Source organism: Pseudophryne corroboree, chromosome 2, assembly GCF_028390025.1.
Source record: "Pseudophryne corroboree isolate aPseCor3 chromosome 2, aPseCor3.hap2, whole genome shotgun sequence".
Lineage (NCBI taxonomy): Eukaryota > Metazoa > Chordata > Amphibia > Anura > Myobatrachidae > Pseudophryne > Pseudophryne corroboree.
In genome coordinates, this window is record NC_086445.1 from 224,735,484 (window position 1) to 224,758,359 (window position 22,876).

The window sequence follows — 22,876 nt, forward strand, 5'->3', positions numbered from 1 at the left end:
TTCGGAAGGTTCCACGCAAGGACGTTCCAGTGGGACCTGTTGGACAAATGGTACGGGTCCCATCTCCAGATGCAACAGCGGATAACCCTATCGGCCAGAACCAGGGTGTCGCTGCTGTGGTGGCTGCAGAGGGCTCATCTACTAGAGGGCCGCAGATTCGGAATACAGGACTGGGTCCTGGTGACCACGGATGCCAGCCTTCGGGGCTGGGGGGCAGTCACATAGGGAAGAAATTTCCAAGGACTGTGGTCAAATCAGGAGATTTCTCTTCACATAAATATCCTGGAGCTAAGGGCCATTTACAATGCCCTAAGCCAGGCAAGACCCCTGCTTCAAAACCAGCCGGTACTGATCCAGTCAGACAACATCACGGCGGTCGCCCATGTAAACAGACAGGGCGGCACGAGAAGCAGGATGGCGATGGCAGAAGCCACAAGGATTCTCAGATGGGCAGAGAATCATGTGTTAGCACTGACGGCAGTGTTCATTCCGGGAGTGGACAACTGGGAAGCAGACTTCCTCAGCAGGCACGACCTCCACCCGGGAGAATGGGGACTTCATCCAGAAGTCTTCCAAATGCTGGTCAACCGGTGGGAAAAATCACAGGTAGACATGATGGCGTCCCGCCTCAACAAGAAGTTGAAAAGATATTGCGCCCGGTCAAGAGACCCTCAGGCGATAGCGGTGGACGCTCTAGTGACACCATGGGTGTACCAGTCGGTTTATGTGTTTCCTCCTCTACCTCTCATACCCAAGGTACTGAGAATAATAAGAAGGCGAGGAGTGAAAACCATACTCGTGGTTCCGGATTGGCCAAGAAGAGCTTGGTACCCGGAACTTCAAGAGATGCTTACAGAGGACCCTTGGCCTCTGCCGCTCAGACAAGACCTGCTGCAGCAGGGACCCTGTCTGTTCCAAGACTTACCGCGGCTGCGTTTGACGGCATGGCGGTTGAACACCGGATCCTGAAGGAAAAGGGTATTCCGGAGGAAGTCATCCCTACCCTGATCAAAGCCAGGAAGGATGTCACCGCAAGACATTATCACCGCATTTGGTGAAAATATGTTGCTTGGTGTGAGGCCATGAAGGCCCCGACGGAGGAATTTCAACTGGGTCGATTCCTGCACTTCCTGCAAGCAGGGGTCGTGACGTTGGGCCTCAAATTGGGGTCCATAAAGGTCCAGATTTCGGCTTTGTCGATTTTCTTCCAAAAAGAACTGGCTTCACTGCCTGAAGTTCAGACTTTTGTCAAAGGAGTACTGCATATTCAGCCTCCTTTTGTGCCCCCAGTGGCACCTTGGGATCTAAATGTGGTTTTGGCATTCCTGAAATCACATTGGTTCGAACCACTTAAGACTGTGGATTTGAAATATCTCACGTGGAAAGTGGTCATGCTGTTGGCCCTGGCGTCGGCCAGGCGGGTTTCAGAATTGGTGGCTTTGTCTTGTAAAAGCCCTTATCTGATTTTCCATATGGATAGGGCAGAATTGAGGACTCGTCCTCAGTTTCTCCCAAAAGTGGTCTCCGCTTTTCACTTGAACCAACCTATTGTGGTGCCTGCGGCTACTAGGGACTTGGAGGATTCCAAGTTGCTGGACGTAGTCAGGGCCCTAAAAATGTATATTTCCAGGACGGCTGGAGTCAGAAAGACTGACTCGCTGTTTATCCTGTATGCACCCACCAAGCTGGGTGCTCCTGCTTCTAAGCAGTCTATTGCACGCTGGATTTGTAGCACTATTCAGCTGGCGCATTCTGCGGTAGGCTTACCGCAGCCTAAATCTGTAAAAGCCCATTCCACACGGAAGGTGGGCTCATCTTGGGCCGCTGCCCTAGGGGTCTCGGCTTTACAACTTTGCCGAGCAGCTACTTGGTCGGGGGCAAACACGTTTGCAAAATTCTACAAATTTGATACCCTGGCTGAGGAGGACCTGGAATTCTCTCATTCGGTGCTGCAGAGTCATCCGCACTCTCCCGCCCGTTTGGGAGCTTTGGTATAATCCCCATGGTCCTTACGGAGTCCCCAGCATCCACTAGGACGTCAGAGAAAATAAGAATTTACTCACGGTAATTCTTTTTCTCGTAGTCCGTAGTGGATGCTGGGCGCCCATCCCAAGTGCGGATTGTCTGCAATACCTGTACATAGTTATTGTTACAAATATCGGGTTTTGTTTTGAGCCATCTCTTCAGAGGCTCCATTTGTTATCATACTGTTAACCGGGGTTCCTATCACGTGTTACATGGTGTGATTGGTGTGGCTGGTATGAGTCTTACCCGGGATTCAAAAATCCTTCCTTATTGTGTCAGCTCTTCCGGGCACAGTTCCTAACTGAGGCTTGGAGGAGGGTCATAGGGGGAGGAGCCAGTGCACACCAGATAGTCCTAAATCTTTCTATAGAGTGCCCAGTCTCCTGCGGAGCCCGTCTATTCCCATGGTCCTTACGGAGTCCCCAGCATCCACTACGGACTACGAGAAAAAGAATTACCGTGAGTAAATTCTTATTATAGATCTTAAAAAAAAAAAAATTTAAACAGACAAACATATTTAGAGTATAGAAAGGCCTATGTTTTTTCCATCTTATACAAAGTTGCCTGGAAATTTTAAAAGTGATCTGTTTATAACCCTGTGATGAAAGAAGAAGACATAAAGAATTCTTCTTACCCGCATGGAATGCAGAATGTCACCTCAGGATGCCTACAGCAATATTTAGAATGTTCTATGGTTCAGGCAGAATGTAAAGAATGTAAGCTGCAATATTTAGAGTAGACCTAAATTTGGGGTTTATACTGTATATAATTCAATTAAGCAAAATGTAATCTTTTTAGTCTTCAGCAAACCATATGAATGAAACAATTCCCCTAATTCATGTATGGCACTTTTTTTTTTATCTCCACCCTCTGTAATTCTTTATTGGGCCTACAGCAGCCATGTTACTGGGCTTATAAAGTCTCCGATTTCCCTGTGTCAGCCTGAACATCTCAGCTGTCCTGTCACCTCTACACTTGTCATTCCTCCTCATTCAAGGAGCAGTTTATCGGTTGCTATCAGGGAGGAATGAAGGTCTGATCTCTGTATCCACAGATCCTTGGCTGTACTAACATCTTCTGAAGATAAAGTACCTAGTGGACTTTCACTTGGAAAACACAGGTAAGGGACGGTTCCTAAACATTTTCCTTTTAAGGCCACCACTGACATGAATGTAATTCTAGGTTCGTGTTATAGATTATTTACACCTATAGCTTTGGCCACAGTTCAGCAGAAATGGCTGTCATGTTAAACTGTGAAGAACTAAATAATTGAAAAAAGTAATAATTGTTTAATTACATTTTAGTTTACTATAAATGAGTATACAACTATAATTACCTGGAATAATTGGAACAAATGCTGCTCTTGCTGTCATAAATGATCTATAAGATCAAACTGAAGAAAGATCCAAATGGTTGTAACTTGTAGAAATGGTGAAATTATTTAGTAATTATTCTATAAATGCCGCAATGTGTTGCTATAATATAATATGGTTGAAAAGAGATCACATACTGTATGTTTTTTTACTAATAGATCATTGGAATGTTGGGAACTTGATGAGTAGGCAGTTATCAACAAATTACAAGAAAGCATTCTTTGAATGTAATATAGAAATGATATAGATATTTTTTTTTTCCCACAATGGCGCATATCATTTAAATATTTGAAGAAAAGTCCTTACTCCAATTGACTGTGAGAATGGAAAAAGGTCCAAAATCCCTTTTGTCATGAAGTGGATTTTGGACCTTTTTCCATTCTCACAGTCAATTGGAGTAAGGACTTTTCTTCAAATATTTAAATGATATGCGCCATTGTGGGGAAAAAAAAAATATCTATATCTCTTGTGATTATTGTGGTGAATTTGTGAGGCACCATCTTTTCTCATAGGCTGCTATTCATAGTTAGCGCATCCGTGATCAATTTTTTATTTTGTATTGTAATATAGAAATGTCCAGAGGGCAGGTTTTTGTTCATCATTAAAAATGAATACAGATCCAAACATTTTGTACTAATAATTCGTTAGACAAGTTACTTTATTTCCTCCCATTTATTTGGGAGGGTGCGATGAGATCCAACACTTTATTGTACAAAATAACACGCCCTTGAGAAGTTTTATTTTTATTATTTATTTTTCATTAACAATAGTATATTCATTCACAGTGTTGTCATCGTTTGGTTACACCTATAGAATTAAATGTTTTCATACATTAGTTTAATCAGCTTTGGCATTTAATGTGTTACATACATTAGAACACTCCTTTTGCTTCTATAGTCTGTAGATCTCTGAATTCTAATGCTTATTAATAATGTTCGAGTTATTTATATGGTGAACTAAACATTATTGAAATGGAAATGTGATTTAAAAAAATATAATTGAGTAATTTTATTGAATTTTCTGGTCTAAAAAAAAAAAATTCCAAAGGCTTGATTTATGATCTTTTCTGGAGAGTAATACATTTTATTGAAAAACGATTTTATTAGAAAAAAATAACTTTAGTCAATAATGCTGACTTATGTCGGCAATGCATACAGTATGTTATTGTGATTTCACACTTAAACAAGAATGAGTTTAAATACATTTCAAACGTCAGCTTTACTCTTCTGAATTCCTCTCATAGTTTGACTATTACAAGTCAGTTGCTCCTGTTAGTTCAGCCTCCAATAGGGCAGGCTTATATACAAATGTACAAAAGAGGCAATTCCCTGGAGAAAGATGTTCTATCTCTTACGTAGAGGAAAATAAAAACAATGAACAAATAGGATACACCTAATGAGCAAGTTTTATTACACACCTGCTATAATAGGCCATTAATAACGTGATTAGTTGCAAGTGTGTTACATGTCTCTTTTGATGCTCATACAGCTTCTTGTCTATCATATGCCTACAAAGCTTCATGCCTAGAGTTTGCTGATGACTGCAGCCGTTAGTCTACTTGTACAACAGTCCTTATGCTCTAGGTACAAAGTTAAAGCTTACTTTGTTCATATGGCCTGATCCTCCCCATTTAAAGCAACTTTAAGTTGTAAGTTAACCTTTGTTATATTTGTAAACAATTTGGAGATGTTGAGGGACAGAGGGGATGAGTGTTGGCTTTTACTGGCAGACTTGCCAACTTAATGCTAACTGTACTACAGGACATTTAAATTTAGGCATTACAAGCTCTAGGGTCCAGTAGAACAATGACTCTTAATCATACTGCTTTCTGATCAAAGTTCCGGTCCAGCTGCTTAAAACAGTGACATCATCTCAGAGCGCATGTGATCCGGGTCTCTGCATACTTTTAGCATGACCTGGGTCGGATGATCCAGGTCCTGCTTTCATAATGAAGACTACCTGGATTACACAACGCAGGTTGTCCCTTTCACACCATGCCAGGCCCGGGTTTTTCCGGCAATATCCCAGGTCGGAGGCTTGGTCTATAAGGGGTATCGTTATCACCTATGTATCCCCTGGCAGCCCATTTGTGGTGTTAGTACCCTTGGCATTTGTGAAGCAATACATTTGTAATGAATATAATTGCTATTATATAAAACATTTCAGTGCCACTTTATAAAAGCAATAAATTTGCTGTAAAGAAATAAGAAAATAATTACTATAACAAATAGAATTCTCACAATTGTTATTATACAAAATGTTTAAGTGCCACTATATATATATATATATATATATATATATATATGCAATAAATGTGTTATAAACTTAGTTGAAAAAAATGAGAATATAGTGAATTGAACAAATATAATTCTTACATACTACAATTTAGATTAATGTTTAAATTGATAAACCGTAGTTCACATATGCTAACTTTCACAGGGATACGGGAAAGCATTTTCAATTTTATTATCAGGATCTGCTATGATGCATGGTGATAAACACTCCTAGGACACTGCTTTTCCTATCCTCATCTGAATGCCCCGCAGCACCCCACCATTAGAAAAAAAAAATCATGTACCCCTGAATATCCCAAGTACGTCACTGTGGTTGAATTCTATATTATAGGACTTCATCTGAACTATGCTTTGTACATAGATTATTGATGGGTAAGAGAAAAACGTCTGTACCAGTTTCAGAGCTGGTTCGACCACTGCTGTATTGATGTCTGTGGATGACGTATTACTGCATCCTGGCAACAGTGGGAGGTGCCAGATACTTTACAGATAGACGTGAGCTTCATTGTACGGGATTATGCCATATGCCTCATTGAACATAGCAAAAAAAAAAGTAACATGATATAATTAATCTTATACATTTTGTGCAAGGAATATTTTTTCTTTTGGTAGAGAAATGGTAAATAAATTTCATATACACTTATGGTGTTCAATGAAGAACAATAAAAGGTGGGAATAACATTGCGCTGTATCCTGGTTGGCTGCTAGACCTTATGAAACAGGATGGGTTAATGTCACTGTGTAAATGGTACAGACATGGTACAGCTGTTGTCAATCCATCAAACATGGTTTTTAATATCTTGGAGTCTACAGTTACGCTGTCATCCAAAATAGTACTTTCCTATAATCCTTAGTGGGAGCAGTGTATGTAGTTAATGTTATTTGTGTCTGAGCGGAGTGCGATTTATACTGAACTTGATGTAAGTTGTGTACAATGTAGTGTATATCTGTTATCACATATGAGTTTAAATGAAGAATTCTTATTAAAATATTTAACATCTATGTAACCATAAAATGCCAGGGAAGAACGAGCTGCTGGATTATCTTTGGGAGCTAGAGGAGTCTGTGGAATGCCCCAACTGAGCTTTATTTAGAGTAACTTGTGTAAAAATAAATAAAACAGGGAGTGTCCTCATTTCAGATGGTTTCGATTTCCCTTTCCCCGCAGCAGCCTCTGAGTTGCTTTCATTACTGCTCATTACTGCTCTCCATGTGGACAACTGAGGTGCTGCAACAAATACACTACTTGATCTCTGTGCTGTGTTATATTTTGGCAGGTTTCTTGAGTTGGGTTCAAGAAACTGCTCATAAGTATTAGCAATTGAACAATGTTTTCTGCCATGTAATTAGCCTTGTGCATACTTGCAGAGTATTACTGTAGCTGGCACCGGGTATCTTGACCTAAACATGGCTAGTGTGCACATTGATATGTGCCCATGCATGTCTCTGCCACTTACGCCTGGTTGGGAGGGATGGGGGTGTTCTCATGTAGACTGTGCACAATAAGAGGATGTTTGCACAATTTTAAACAAATGCAAAATAGGAAAAAGATGCTCATATGTCTGAGAAAGCTGCATTATTTGCAGGTGGTCAAAGCAGGTGCAAACACCAGGTCATGTTGATGATGACTAGTGAACCACTTCTGCTTTGCTGTTTGTGAATGATTCGGTGATTGGTGCTTTGTTGTCACTCTGACATTAATGATGGTTAATGTGAGTATATTTAAGAGAATTTTTTTTCCATACATTTAGATTTAGGGTTGTTTTTTTTATAAATTAGGAACTTTTTTAATTTAATTGATGCATTTTACTGCACATAAAATATGTCTACAACATGTGAACAAGTGGTGTGCAACTAATGTACTCTTGGCAACCAGAACATACGGTATGGGTAGAAATATGGGATTTCTTCGGCAGGGTCCACAGGTTATCCACAGGATAATATTGGGATATGCTGTAGCGACAGCGGATTGGCACCAAACGATCACAAGCTTTCTGGCCTCCCAGGATGCACCGGGCTCATCCATATAATCCCACCCACGACTCAGTCAAATCAGTTTTTTGTTTGGTGCGGCAGGAGCCGGACCATGGTCACAGGGCTGCTGTGTTCTGGCAACCCTGAGCTTTATTTAATTTATTTTTATAGTCTTACTATGTTTTTGAGTGATCTTTCTAACAGCGTCTTACACGCATATTGGAAAGAGTCGCTCCAACAACTCTCCGCCGGGTCGCAACAACGCTTACCCACGGTACAGGTGCTGTCTCGACGGGTGTGTGTGTCGAATGTTACTAGCAGGTTCAGCAGACATTACCAGGCTGTGGCCAGAGCACGGGGAGAAGGTAAGGCATCGGTTCCACTTAGAAGGGGAATACGGACACAGCCGCACTGTTTTAGGAGGAGACTACCAAACAGTAGCTGGCGCACCACCACCACGGGTGCTCTAGCGCTAGGCTTTAGGGATCATAAGGCGCCAGGATTAGTTTGAGGCTGCGATCCCTAGGGTTGATGTCAGTAGTGGGGAGTCAGACACTCTCCTGGTTGCCCCTCCCCCCAGTTCATGACCAGTTTCCGTGCGTCTCCCGCCATGAACTGATTACCTCACTTCCGTCTCAGACACTACCACGAGGGGACTCGGCCGCAGCATAGGCCGCTGCGTCTGTATACACTAAGGTTTACCGCTAAGAGACTGGGTCGCAGACACTGAGCGTCTGTGTCCATTAAAAATTACAGGAGCGGCAGTGTACACTAGTAGCGTCTGGATCCACTCAGCGGTTGCTAAACGTATTGATCGATCCTGGAAGTGGGGTGTGTCTCCCTGTATCCCACTCTACTGAGTAAGGGTTATACAGCACTAAATTTCTATCTACTGTTGTTAGTATGAATAGTTAAGTTTAGTGCCTGTTGCATATGACTTTTGTACAATACTGTGGTTTTCTCCGCAATTGCGTCTGAATACATTAAAATAACTGTATAGTACAGGAAACAGTAAATGTACGCCTACATATTTCAAATGTGTTTATAGTTGATAATATGCTCATATGACTAATATATAACATGTGGCTGACTGCTAGTGTGATTGCTGACTTTATGTTTGTCAGTGTTTTTTCTGAACCTCAATGCTGGTGCTTGGATGGGGTCAAATTGATATCACTTTTATACATATAATGTGTTTTCAGTCGCAGATTGTGTAGTATACTGTGGAAAAGCTGATTGTTTATCATGTCTAAGAGCGGCAAAGGTGACAAGGTTACATTAACAGTAACACCAACACTCCAAACATGTTTATCCTGCAAGGTGGGGTTAATAACTCAATCTTTGGCAAATGAGGGGTTATGTGCAAATTGTTTTTCGTTTCAGCAGATTACAAGGCAGATCCCTGTTCAACAACAAATGGATCCACCTTGGGCCATATTTGCACAAACCCTATCTGGTATAGCTGACAGGTTGGTCCCTGCAGCTTCAACCGCAGGAATAGGGTACACTATTAACCCATACATGCAGCTCCGATCTTATGGTATAGCCCCTACAGCTTCTACAAGTCAACAAGCTGATAAACCAAAGGTAAATATATCATCAAATTCACAGGCTACACAGGATGATGTAACGGATGATGACTCCATGGGGTATATTTACTAAGCTCCAGATTTTGACTGAGATGTTTTTTCTTCAAAGTGTCATCTCGGGAATTTACTAAACTCAAATCTCGGCAGTGATGAGGGCATTCGTATTTTTTTGGAAGTCAAAGAAAAAAAATACGAATGAATACACCATCGGTCAAATACGACTGTTTTTTGATACAACTCTGTAATTTACTAAAAAGTGTATTTCACGAACACTGCCGGCAATAGCCAAACACTGCCGTGAAAAAATACAAATCGCAAAAAAAAGCAGATTTAAAACAGACCTGCTTTTTTTTACCGTGTTCTGATAGGCATGCACGGATCGATGAGATCTGTGCATGTTTATCAGTGGGAAGCAAAACCAGCCTCGGGCTCTTTGAGCCGGTATTGGTTGAAAAAATATGGGGGGAAAAATGTCAGGGGTTCCCCCATATTTCAACAACCAGCACTGGGCTCTGCGCCTGGTCCTGATTCCAAAAATACGGGGGACAAAAAGCGTAGGGGTCCCTCGTATTTTTGAAACCAGCACCGGGCTCCACTAGCCAGGTACATAATGCCACAGCCGGGGGACATTTTTATACTGGTCCCGGTGGCCCTGGCATTACATACCCAACTAGTCACCCCTGTCCGGGGTACCCTGGAGGAGTGGGAACCCCTTAAATCAAGGGGTCCCCCCTCCAGCCACCCAAGGGCCAGGGGTGAAGCCCGAGGCTGTCCCCCCCCATCCAAGGGCGGCAGATGGGGGGCTGATAGCCTTGTGAAAAAAATGTGAATATTGTTTTTAGTAGCAGTACTACAAATCCCAGCAAGCCTCCCCTGGTACCATGGCCAAAACTATGGAGCGTAATGTCTCCATGTGGAACCTTGGGACCCAAATGTATTTGTTTAACATTTTGAGATTGAGGATGGGCCGAAACGACCCATTTGGCTTCTGGACCAAAAATAGGTTGGAGTGAAAACCCTGCCCCCGTTGTGCCTGGGGTACTGGAATAATTATCCCAGACTGAAGCAATTCCTGAACTGCTTCTTGCAGGGCCCTGGCCTTCGCCAGAGATGGGCTAGTACAAAAAAAACCTTCGAGGAGGCTGCTTCTTGAAAGGGAAAACATAACTCAGAGATACCACTTCTTGCACCCAAGCGTCTGTTGTCGACTGCTGCCATATGTGTGCAAACTGAAGAAGACGGCCCCCTACCTTGGAGTCCCCCAAGTGGAGGCCCGCACCACCAGGCTGACGGTTTCTGTTCTGGTTTGGAAGCTGGCTAGTGGCCCACTGCTTCCTTGCTTTACCAGACATATTGTACTGGGTTTGCTTTGATTCATTTTTACCTTTTGTTTTACCTTGCCACCGAAATGGTCGAAATCCCGAGCCTTTAGGCTTAGGATTATAACTGGCAGGAAACCTGACCTTCTTGGATTCAGCTTCTGACTCCAGAATATCTGTCAATTCCTTACCAAAAAGAATGTTCCCAACAAAAGGCAAAGCTTCCAGAACCTTTTTGGATTCTGAATCAGCTTTCCATGTACGTACCCAAAATGCTCTGCGAGCAGCTACCGTTAAGGCTGATGCTTTAGAAGCAATCGTACCCATATCCTCATATAGGTAATATGAGACTCCTGCTCCCTAGTAGGTGCTGAGAGCCCATTTTCCAATTCTTCAGCCCATTCAACTACTGCTTTTGCCATCCAGGCTGAGGCCATAGCAGGCCTTATGACTGCCCCTGACAGAGAAAATATGTTTTTCAAAAAACCATCCACTCTTCTGTCTGTGACATCATTTAATGATGTAGATGGCAAGGGTAAAATAGATTTTCGCACTAGTCGAATGATGTGTGTATCTACCTTAGGAGGCACTTCTCTTTTTAAACAGTCCCCAGTTGGAAAAGGGTAATAGGAATCCCATTTTTTGGGGGGAATTCTATATTTCCCCCATGGTACCAGGGGATTACATGGTATCTCTGGATATACAGGATGCTTACCTGCATGTGCCGATAGCATTGTCCCATCAGTGTTACCTCAGGTTCGTAATTCTCCAGCAACATTTTCAATTCCAGGCCTTACCCTTTGGGTTAGCCACAGCCCCCAGAATATTTACCAAGATCATGGTGGTTATGGCAGCTTATCTCCGCAAGCAGGGGATAAGAATTTTTCCATACCTCGACGATCTTTTAATCCTGGCACAATCCCAGGAATTGCTCTTGAGCCATCTCCAACAGACAATAACTTGTCTACAGAAACACGGATGGCTCATAAATTGGGCAAAGTCGTCTCTGATTCCGTCACAACGGATGATTCACTTAGGGGCGGTATTGGATTCAAGTCTGCAGAAAATATTTTTACCTGTGGAAAAGATATCCAAGGTTCAATTAATGACTCAGGAATTGTTGCACAGTCAAACAATGCGAGTGATGGGGTTGATGGTGTCAACATTCGACATGGTGGAATATGCACAATTCCACTCAAGACCTTTGCAACATCTGATTCTGACCAAATGGAATGGAGTGCATCAGACAATAAAAGTAAAGGTAAAAAGGTTGTTAGCCTGGTGGCTACAGACATCCCATCTAGACAATTGGAGACCCTTTTGGATATCAGATTGGAAGATCCTGACAACTGATGCCAGTCTCCAGGGCTGGGGAGCAGTGTCCGGGAAATCATGGTTCCAGGGACAATGGACCACAGAAGAAAGTTGCCTGCCAATAAATCTGTTGGAACTCTGGGCCATATACATGGCACTGATTCAGGCAAAGGACATTCTGCAAGGAAAACCAGTCCAGATCCGCTCGGACAATGCAACGGCAGTAGCGTACCTCAGGGGGGAACTCGCAGCCAAAGAGCAATGAAGGAGGTAAGTCACATAAAGTGGGCAGAACTCCATCTTCCAGCATTGTCCGCAGTGTTCGTTCCAGGAGTCCTAAACTGGGAAGCGGATTTCCTCAGTCGACACACCATTCGAGCAACCGAATGGGCTCTACACCCGGAAGTATTTCAGACTCTAGTAGACAAGTGGGGGTTGCCAGAGATAGATCTCATGGCGTCCCGTCTGAACAACAAAGTTCTGGCATACGGGTCAAGAACATAAGAACCCGGAGCGATCCTTGTGGACGCACTGTCAGTGAAATTGGAATTTCATCTGGCTTATCTGTTTCCTCCAATCGTCCTGATACCCAGGGTGGTGAGGAAAATAAAACAAGCAAAGAGTGCCGTGATTCTAATAGCTCCGGCTTGGCCCAGAAGGCATTGGTACATAGATCTGCAGAGGATGTCGATGGATGCTCCAATTCTGCTCCCTCAATGCCCAGATCTACTAATGTAGGGTCCCTGTTATCATAGGCATCTGGATCGGCTGTCTTTGACGGCGTGGCTGTTGAAACCTCTATCCTGAAGTCTAGAGGTTTATCACAGCAGGTAATTCAAACAATGCTTAGAGTAAGGAAACCCTCAGCTGCTCGCATTTATCACCGAATATGGCGCAGTGAAAGAAGTATGGATCCAAAATCTTTCAGAGTATCCAGAATCTTAGATTTCCTTCAGGCAGGAATGGATAAGGGTTTGAAGGTGGCATCCTTGTGAGTTCAAGTTTCAGCATTGACTGTATGGTTTCAAAAGAAAATTGCCACTTTGCAGGATGTGCGTACTTTTTTCCAGGGAATGCTGCGCATTCAACCACCTTTTGTGCCTCCTGCAGTACCTTGGGATTTAAGTCTGGTCCTCAAAGCCCTTCTAGGGCTCCATTTGAACCACTTAAGAAAGTGGATCTTAAATGGTTAACAGCTAAAGTACTCTTTCTACTGACTATGGCATCAGCTAGAAGAGTATCAGATTTAGGAGCGCTGTCGTGTAAGTCTCCTTTTCTGATTTTTTTATCCAGATAAAGCAGTTCTCAGAACTAAGTCTGGTTATCTCCCAAAGGTGGTCTCGAAGTTTCACCTTAACGATGAAATTGTAGTCCCGGCTCTTCAGGTATCGGGACTGTCTACGGGAGAAGCGTCGCTGGACGTAGTCCGTGCATTAAGAATCTATGTAGATCGTACCAGTGCCATCAGAAAGACAGATTCTCTCTTCATTCTCTACGGATTTCACAAGAGGGGATGGCCTGCTACTAAACAGACGCTAGCAAGATGGCTTCGAATGACGATTTCAGAAGCATACTCTCGAGCTGATCTCCCTGTTCCGGCTAATGTCTCTGCTCACTCTACACGTAAGGTAGGTCCTTCATGGTCAGCACAACATGGTGCTTCAGCAGAACAGATATGTAAGGCAGCCACATGGTCTTCCATTAACACATTCATTAGACATTATGCCTTGGATACTTTTGCCTCTCATGATGCTGAATTCGGGCGAAAGGTTCTCCTGTCTAATCAGGAGCATCCCCACCACTGAAAATTGCTTTGGGAAGTCCCAATGTTATCCTGTGGATAACCTGTGGACCCTGCCGAGAAAAATATACATTATGGTAAGAACTTACCGTTGATAATGGTATTTCTCCTATGTCCACAGGTTTCCACAGGGATCCCACCCTGACGCACCTGATTTGAGAATCTTTATACTCACTAACCTCTTCCCTCTTGCGTGGAAGGGTGTGCATGTGTGTTCTTCTCGCCTGAATAGGGTTCTACACAATGCTCCTGCCTAAATGCTTTGGAAACAACTGATTTGACTGAGCGGTGGGCGGGATTATATGGATGAGCCTGGTGCATCCCGGGAGGCCAAAAAGCTTGTGAACGTTTGGTGCCAATCCGCTGTCGCTCCAGCATATCCCAATGTTATCCTGTGGAAACTTGTGGACATAGGAGAAATACTGTTATCAATGGTAAGTTCTTACCATAACGTATATTTTTGCGTACAGATTATTTTAGCATAATTTACGACCAATGCACTTTGCTGCCCCTCACAGGTGGGGTCTTTAGCTATATTTCGGGTTTGTGGTCCAAACCTCAGGATCTCCCGGTCTAGTCCATTTCTCTTTTTTTCCCCTGACTGTCCGTTGTTAGTTATTAGATGCAATTAATGGTGGTGGTAAGTGAGCAATTGGCAGCTATCATGCTGAGATAGTTGTGTTTTCCTGTTCAACTACTGTTGAAATAAACAAACTGTAGGGCAGATGGAATTTTAAAATAATGATCACGAATCCCTAAATCACGTGTCCTTCAAAAAACTTGGGGCAATGCAGGGTAAAATTACAGTAATACAGAATGCATTCATACTCCATCAAGCATCCATTTTGCCTTTTTCTGTTCAGTAGCAGATACAGGTACACAAAATGCCTTTCAGACAGAGGAACAAAACAAGTTTAATGCAAACCTACTGACTTCCTATATTATACTGAATGTGCGACATGAATTGTGTTATGGCAGAAATGCCCTAAAGCAGCCAACATTATGTGGTTATGATTTGTAACGTATAATTTAAAAATATGACCAAGATTGATCACTAAATTTCACTCATTTATCAACATTGATTTATAAACAGCTAGGAAGGAATTAAATTGTTGGTGTCCCCCCCCGGCCACCACTAGATGGTGCCCAACGGAGCAATTCAATTGTTGCTCTGTTCGGGCACATATGCAGCCGGTGAGACACATTTCAGCTCACAGCCTCCTGAGATGTGGGTTTGAGCACCCTAACCTGTATATTAGACAGGTTTAGCTGCTTTGTGCGGCTAATCCCAGTAGTAATGGATGTGCATACAGGGCATTCGCGCCCAACGGGGGCAACAATAGACCCGGTGGGTGCCCAATACGCTTGGGTACCCACAGAACGATTGAATCGACCTCTTAGTTTCTTCATTAGCATTTTATAATATTTGTTAATGATTATGAATTTGTTCATTACTATAGTTTGAAATGGATGTGCCACAAATAATCACGAAGAGTGTGTTATACCAAGCACTGTGTTGATCCATGTTGGTGGTATTCATATTTTTTAGCTGAAAGTAATACCTATTTATTGTGAATTACAAATTTGGTGACATAGGTTTTCAGAGAATAATATTTAATGGTTTTAAAGGCTTGGGGGAGTGGCAATTTGATAACTATCAAGAAGGGCTACTTATTGCTGGTGGTGGCAATTGCCATGTTTCACGAACAGTATTCCTCTCCATTCGTAGCTTCCCCGTGCAAAGCTACAGTAAGTAACTGCAATTTAACAAGAACCGATACAAGTGCTGAGGCCGTCCTTCAATCTCTGTCACCATCTCAGGATATAAATAGTGGGATGCGGTGTAGGAATAAATGCTTCATTAGTAAGATCACAACTTTTTTCTATTGTTAAATACATCTATTTAAATTCCCCCCCAAAATTGTTAACTTTATTATTCCTACATTTATTATTATCATCATCATCATCATCATCATCATCATCATTCTGTCATTAAATCTGCTACTGGAAGCACTCTGCAGTGACAAGCCGTGCGACCAGTAAGACTACGCTAATCACTACGGAGCTCAAAATCTCTCAGCTGCCACTGCAATTTTTGTTTGCTAAATTGACCTTGCAAAGTAGTTCCTATTGTCATGAGAGGTGACAAAAGAAAATATTTTATTTAGGCCAAAAATAATAACTTGGCCCCATGATGTTTTAATGCTCATCCCAGGCTCTAGATTATGGGGCATAGTTTTCACATTTTAAATGCTTATGTGGTAAATATTTTAAATATAAATTCGTAATGTTAAAATTTATATTTTTGCACATTGAGGATATGGGGTAATTAGCTCAATAAAGGGGTGTATTGGTTCAGTGTCTAGGTGCTTAATAATAATCCAAAGACAGCTTTTCTTGTAAATAACTGAAGTATTGCTTTACTGTCAGCATGCTGTAATTAGCACTTAGCGCTGTGACTTTACAAACACATGAGTATTCTACATGTCTTTATACAGACAGCACTAGTTAAGAAAAAGTGTACCTGTCACAGAATATATTGCGCGAGTATTCTGATATTCACCTCCGGCCTAGGACCGTGCTGTGTTTTAAGAAATATATATATATATATATATATATATATACAGGTATGAGTATCCCATATCCAAATATTCCGAAATACAGAATTTTTTGAGTGAGATGGTGAAACCTTTGTTTTCTGATGGTTCAATGTACACAAACTTTATTTAATACACAAAGTTATTAAAAATATTGTATTAAATGACCTTCAGGCTGTGTGTATAAGGTGTATATGAAACATAAATGCATTGTGTGCTTAGACTTGGGTCCCATCGCTATGATATTTCATTACGGTATGCAATTATTCCAAAATACGGAAATATCAGATATCCAAAATACTTCTGGTCCCAAACTAGTTCAGTGCAGCTTTATTATGATAATTTCTGCATTGCCTATGACTGTGAGTGCCTATATCTGCTGTGTGGTTTCACTCTCAGTGTTTCCCAGATATAACTGTCACTATATTCCGTACCCTAAGAGGCTAGGTGTGTCTAGGTCTGCTAATATAGTGGTGCGTCACAGTATTTATCCAATATGTATATTCTACTGTGTACTCAGTCACATACAGTAGTGCTGGATTTATTCGCAGGTGTTGTACTTTGTCTGGCAATATCGTATTTAGTCACTCTGTTGTTGCATTCTCACATAGGGGCAGATGTATTAATCCCGGAGAAGTGATAAAGCAGTGATAAGTGGAAGGTGGTAAAGCACCAGCCAGTCATTACGGGTTTGTAAAATGGCAGTTAGGAGCTGATTGGCTGGTGCGTGATCACCTTCCACTTATTATTGCTTTATCACTTCTCCAGGCTTAATACATATGCACAATAATGTCTAACAGAAAGGGCAGTAAATCAGTGGAAGTTCCTGTATCACGCAGAGCATGCTCCAGGTATTTACCAGAGGGGGAAGTGTTATATGACGGTCTGTGTACTAAATGTCATACACCTCCCAGTCAGTCCACAGCTCATGCAATGGAGCACCCAGGCCTGCGTCACCAACCTACTGGGTACACTGGTGAATTGCATAGTGCCCCCTATGGGACCAACGGTGCACTGCACCTCATATTGTCCCTATGGTTAATCCGCCTTGGGCGGAAAAATTGTCTAACCAACTGCAGCAATATATCAGTCTTTGGTTAGACAGAAACCTACACCAGGTCACTCCCGTGTCTTTGGGTCCTCTAAGCGGGCTGCTTCCTCTTCGCAATCCAAAATCCTCTCCGATGCTTCATCTGAAGAGGAGTGGGAGCATACGGTCCTGTCAGACACTGAATCCTGTGTTACTGATGAGGATTCTCCATTGCAGATTGATGTCCCTGCCTTAGTGGATGCTAATAAGCATTTTCTTAATGAGGAGAATTCCACTACTGTGGCAAAGAAAACTGATAAGCTTAAACAGCAGAAGGTGGTTAAACTATATTAACCCATTCTGATCATTTTGTGGACATCAGACGGAAACTCTGGTTAATCCAGGGAGGAAATTCTCTGCCAAAAACGGGCCTTGACTTGCTATCCTCTCCCTGCAGAGTTATGTATCAATGGGAAACTCCACCGCTGGTGGATTCTCACGTCACCCGCCTTGTGGTGTCATTCACTCTTCCTGTCACCACTGTCACCTCACTGAAGTAACCAACAGATAAGCGTGTTGAGGGATGCCTAAAGTCTATATACTGCCTTACTGGAGCCATTCACAGATCTAGTATAGCTGCCTCCTGGGCTGCAGTATGAGGCATGGGTTCAGGCATTAGATGAAGAGCTGCCCGAGGATATACTGTATCTGACAATACCAGAAAACCCGTCTCACAATTCCACCACCACCTGATACGTTCAGGAGGCGTCCTTTGAGGCGGGAATATTGGCAGCCAAGGCGTCGACCACGTCTGTCCTGGCTCACCACATACTGTGGTTGAGGTCATGGAAAGTAGACCTGAACTCCAAAAGACCTTGGAGGTACTCCCCTTCACTGGGGACATTATGTTTGGGGTAGACCTAAATAAAATAATGTCTGAGATAGCAGCCACTAAGACTGCTTTTCCCCCACTACTAATCCTTCTGCATAGAAGACAATAGGTACCACTTTCCGTTCCTTTTGGCCGCAAGGCAATGCAAAAGGTCAGGCATACCCGAGACAATCTCATGCTCCCAAAACCACAAAACCCAAGGCCAAACAATCCTGGGCAGCCTGGCAGCCTGCTTCAAAACTTGACAAGCCTGTTGCATGACGAGGCGGGCCTCCCTCTGGAGGATCCCAGGGTGGGAGGCCGACTTCTACAGTTCACCCAGATCTGGTTAAAGACCACTTCAGATGCATGGGTACTGGAAGCTGTCTCTCACAGTTACTCTGTCCCATTCAAGAGACGTCTCCCTCACCAGTTTTGCACTATGGCGCTCCTTTCAGATTCGTTAAAGGTGCAAACTCTACAAACTGTGGTGAGTTCCCTCCTGAGTACAGGAGTGAATGTGCCTGTACCTTCCGGACTATACTAAATCTCAAATCTTTGAACAAGTTTGTGAGAGTGTCCAGGTTTCATATGGAAATACTGCTCTCCATTGTACTGGCTAGGAAACCCGGAGACTATATGGTATCCCTGGATATACAAGATGCATACCTGCATATACGTTTTACCATATCGCATCAGCGGTTTCTGCAGTTTGCTAATGGCAACCTCCATTCCAATTCCAGGCTCTGCCATTTAGACTGGGTACGGATCCTCGGATTTTCACAAGGTCATGGCTGTTATGACAACTCATCTCCATCGCCAGGGAGTCCGCATCTTGCCATATCTAGATGACCTGATGATTCTGCCAAATTTCCATGAAGTCCTCCTCTGTCATTTGCAACTGAAGTTAACATTCCTGCAAGCCCACTGGTGGCTTGTCAGATGGAAGAAGTCCTCACTGGCCCCAGCTCAGATCATGGTGTACCTGGAGGGCACTCCTGGACACACAGTCAGAAGACTGGTTCTGTTTCCAGATAAAGTCCTGAACATTCAGGACAGGATAAGATGCTTCCTCAGTTGTCCTAGAGTGTCTATACACTCGACGATGCAAGTACTTGGCCTGATGGTATCGGCCTTGGACATGGTAGAGTAAGCTCAATTTCATTCCCGCCCACTATACAGGTTAATTCTGTCCAAGTGGGACATCCTGCCTCATTGGATCAGATTTCACATGATCTGTTTTACTCCAGAGGTTTGCCTGTCGCTGACCTGGTGAATCCAGGACCAGCAAGAGCAGGGGCCGTCCCTTCTGGGTCCCCGACTGGGTTCTGCTGACTACGAATGCCTGTCTGAGGGGATGGAGAGCGGTATGGGAGCAACACTCTTTTCAAGGTCGTCGGATCAAGGAAGAATCACTCCTTCCAATAAATATTCTGGAGCTGAGGGCAGTGTTCAATGCACTATTTCTTGCCCTACCTCTAGTACAGAACAGGCCTGTTCAAGTACAATCAGACAATGCCACTAAGGTGGCATACATAAACCATCAAGGCAGCACTCAAGGCCGCAGAGCAATGATGGAAGTGTCAAATATACTTTGTTGGGCGGAACGCCATCTGCCAGCCATATCTGCAGTGTTCATTCCAGGTGTTCTAAACTGGGAAGCGGACTTCCTCAGTCACCAGGACATGCATGCCAGAGAGTGGAGTCTTCATCCGGAAGTCTTTCAACTCCTAGTGGATAAATGGGGTCTACCGGACATAGACCTTATGGCGTCTCGACACAACCACAAGGTAACGGTCGTCGGATCAAGGACCAGGGATCCTCAAGCAGCGTTCATGGATGCACTGGCGGTACCATGGAATTTTCGGCTGCCCTATGTGTTCACTCCAGTGTCACTCCTGCCCAGGGTACTTCGGAAGTTCAAATAAGAAGACGGAATACTACTCCTAGCCACTCAAGCGTGGCCTCGATGGTATTGGTCCTCAGACCTGCAGGGTCTATCGACAGAGAGACCCCTTCTACTTCCTTAGTGCCCAAACCTTCTCGTGCAGGGCACTTGCCTTTACCAGACCTGGCCAGACTGGCTTTGACGGCATGGATCTTGAAGCATCACTCCTGAGGGCCAAAGGATTTCAGAGGCGGTTATCCAGACTATGTTGAAAGCCCGCAAACCGGCCTCTGCCTGGATTTATTACAGGGTTTAGGACATACGTCCTAAGAAAGGAAACGTTCGGTTTACGGGATCCACGCAGCTGCAACAAGCCAGCCACTTATTATCAGCCTCTCTCCCTCTGATCATCAACGGACGATGCACGTCCAGGGAGAGCAGGAGGAGACTCACACATAGTGGGACCCTTGCGGCTGAACTCAGCCGGCCAGCCGCACACCTGCTTCTCCCGTGATTCTGCAGCGGGCGGCGCACGCCCAGGGAAATTGAGGAGATCATCGGCAGCGGGATCCCTGTGGCCACTCACGGGCACACAAGCTTCACTCTCCATCATCACATTAGATTGGGCACACGTTGGACTCACCTGAGGACGCTCGGGTTAACCAGCCCTTTTGGAGAGGTAAATAATCACTCTGTTGTCTACACACCAGCTCTTCGAACACTGAGGTTCTCTCATAACGGCTAACATCCTATACAAGAGCCTGTGCACTTGCCATCAGCAACTATTATATACAAAGTAACTGTGTTTATTACAACTGGAAACATCATTCCACAGCAGTTTTTGCTACTGTGATTCACGATTGTTGCATACAGCCCGTTACATTTGGACTGTAATCAGTCATTTAGTCAACTTTATGGCCCTAACTGGTTATTTGATTATTATAAACCGTACTCATGTGAATTTCTTATACCTATATAGTGTGGCTTTTCACTGAAAATAGGTGAAAATAGGGATAGCACATTGTGCTTTATATATGAGCGATTTTTAAAGAAAGTGTTTTTTATTGGTTTTTTTCTGAAAAATTAATATATTTAAAATTTTCTATTGACTCCTTGGTTGTAAAATTATTCAGGGCATTACAATGTTATGATGACATGAGCGCTTCTATTAACCCCCCCTCTTTTTCTGCAATGAGGCCTTGACATACACTGTAGGTCTCTGACTGGCCTTCCTCAAGGTTGACATATCTGCCTTGTCGGTATGGTTTCAGAGAAAAATTCCATCTGTACCTGACGTTCATACTTTCACTCAGGGCGTACTTAGGATTCAGCCTCCCTATGTCCCTCCTGTGGGTCAATGGGATTTGACTGTTGTACTAAAAGCCCTGCAAGAGTCTCCAATTGAACCTCTTGAGTTGGCGGACCTTAATTGGCTCACAGCCAAGGTCCTGTTTTTGCTGGCTTTTGCCTCTGCAAGACGGGTGCCGGACTTAGGCACTTTGTCCTGTCGTCCGCCCAATTTGAATTTTCACCGTGATTGGGCAGTTCTACGAACTCGAGCAGGTTATTTTCCTAAGGTGGTGTCATCCTTTCACCTTAACCAAGAGGGGGTGGTGCCAGCCTTTATCACTTCAGACTTGTCTTCCCAAGAGCGTTCTTTGGATGTGGTAAGGACTCTCCGTATTTTTGTGGAGAGGACTGCCTATATCAGGCGGTCAGATTCCCTTTTTGTTCAGTTTGATTTCCACAAATGTGGCTGGCCTGCGAATACGCAAACCTTGGTCAGATGGAATAGAATGGTGTTTGCACAAGCTTATGCGCAGGTTGGACCCCAGCTTCTGCTGCTATTAAAGCCCATTCTACTCGGTCTGTTGGACCTTCTTGGGCAGCCCGCCGTGGCGTGTCCACAGAACAATTGTGCAAGGCGGCAACGTGGTCCTCAGTGAACACGTTTATTATATTGTGCAGCAGAGAAGGCTAATAAGATATTAGCATGCATAAAACGGGGAATTGATGCAAGGGACGAGAGTATTATACTCCCATTATATAAATCACTAGTGAGGCCACATCTTGAATACTGTGTGCAATTTTGGGCACCATATTACAAATAGGATATCCTGGAGCTAGAAAAGGTTCAGAGGCGGGCAACCAAACTAATGAAGGGCATGGAGACGCTGGAATACGAGGAAAGGCTTGCAAGGCTAGGCATGTTTACATTGGAAAAGAGGAGACTAAGAGGGGACATGATCAACATCTACAAATATATAAGAGGTCAATACACAGAGCTTGGGAGGGACCTGTTTTCTATAAGATCAGCACAGAGGACACATGGTCACTCGCTTAGGTTAGAGGAGAGGAGTTTCCGCATCTTGAGGCGAAAAGTTTTTTTCACAGTAAGTACAATACGTGTTTGGAATTCCCTGCCTGAGAGAGTAGTAATGGTGGACTCAGTCAACACCTTTAAGAATGGGTTAGATAAATTCCTATTGGATAAAAATATTCAGGGTTATGGTGCGTAGGCACGCATTATAGTTAATATAACTAGTCCTAACATAAAAATAACTAGTCCTATAATAAGACTGCATAGGAGACCACAAATAGGTTGAACTCGATGGACAATTGTCTTTTTTTCAACCTTAGTTACCATGGTACTATGTGACTGTGAGATTCTATGCCTTTGATACTTCCGCCTCCCAGGATGCTCCCTTTGGATGCCGAGTTCTAATGCCCGCTAAGGCGCGTCCCCTCCCTTGAGGAACTGCTTTAGGACATCCCCGATGTTTTCCTGTGGAAATGAATGT

General features: G+C 43.5%; 1 protein-coding gene across 1 annotated transcript in view; it reads left to right on the forward strand.

The window, feature by feature from the left end:
• The first annotated feature begins 2,970 nt into the window (after positions 1 to 2,970).
• The window catches only part of STAC3 (SH3 and cysteine rich domain 3), a 261,936-nt gene continuing 242,030 nt past the window's right edge, over positions 2,971 to 22,876 (forward strand). The window contains exon 1 of the mRNA XM_063952423.1: positions 2,971 to 3,145. The gene's annotated coding sequence lies outside the window, so the exon portion shown is untranslated. The remainder of the gene's footprint in view (positions 3,146 to 22,876) is intronic.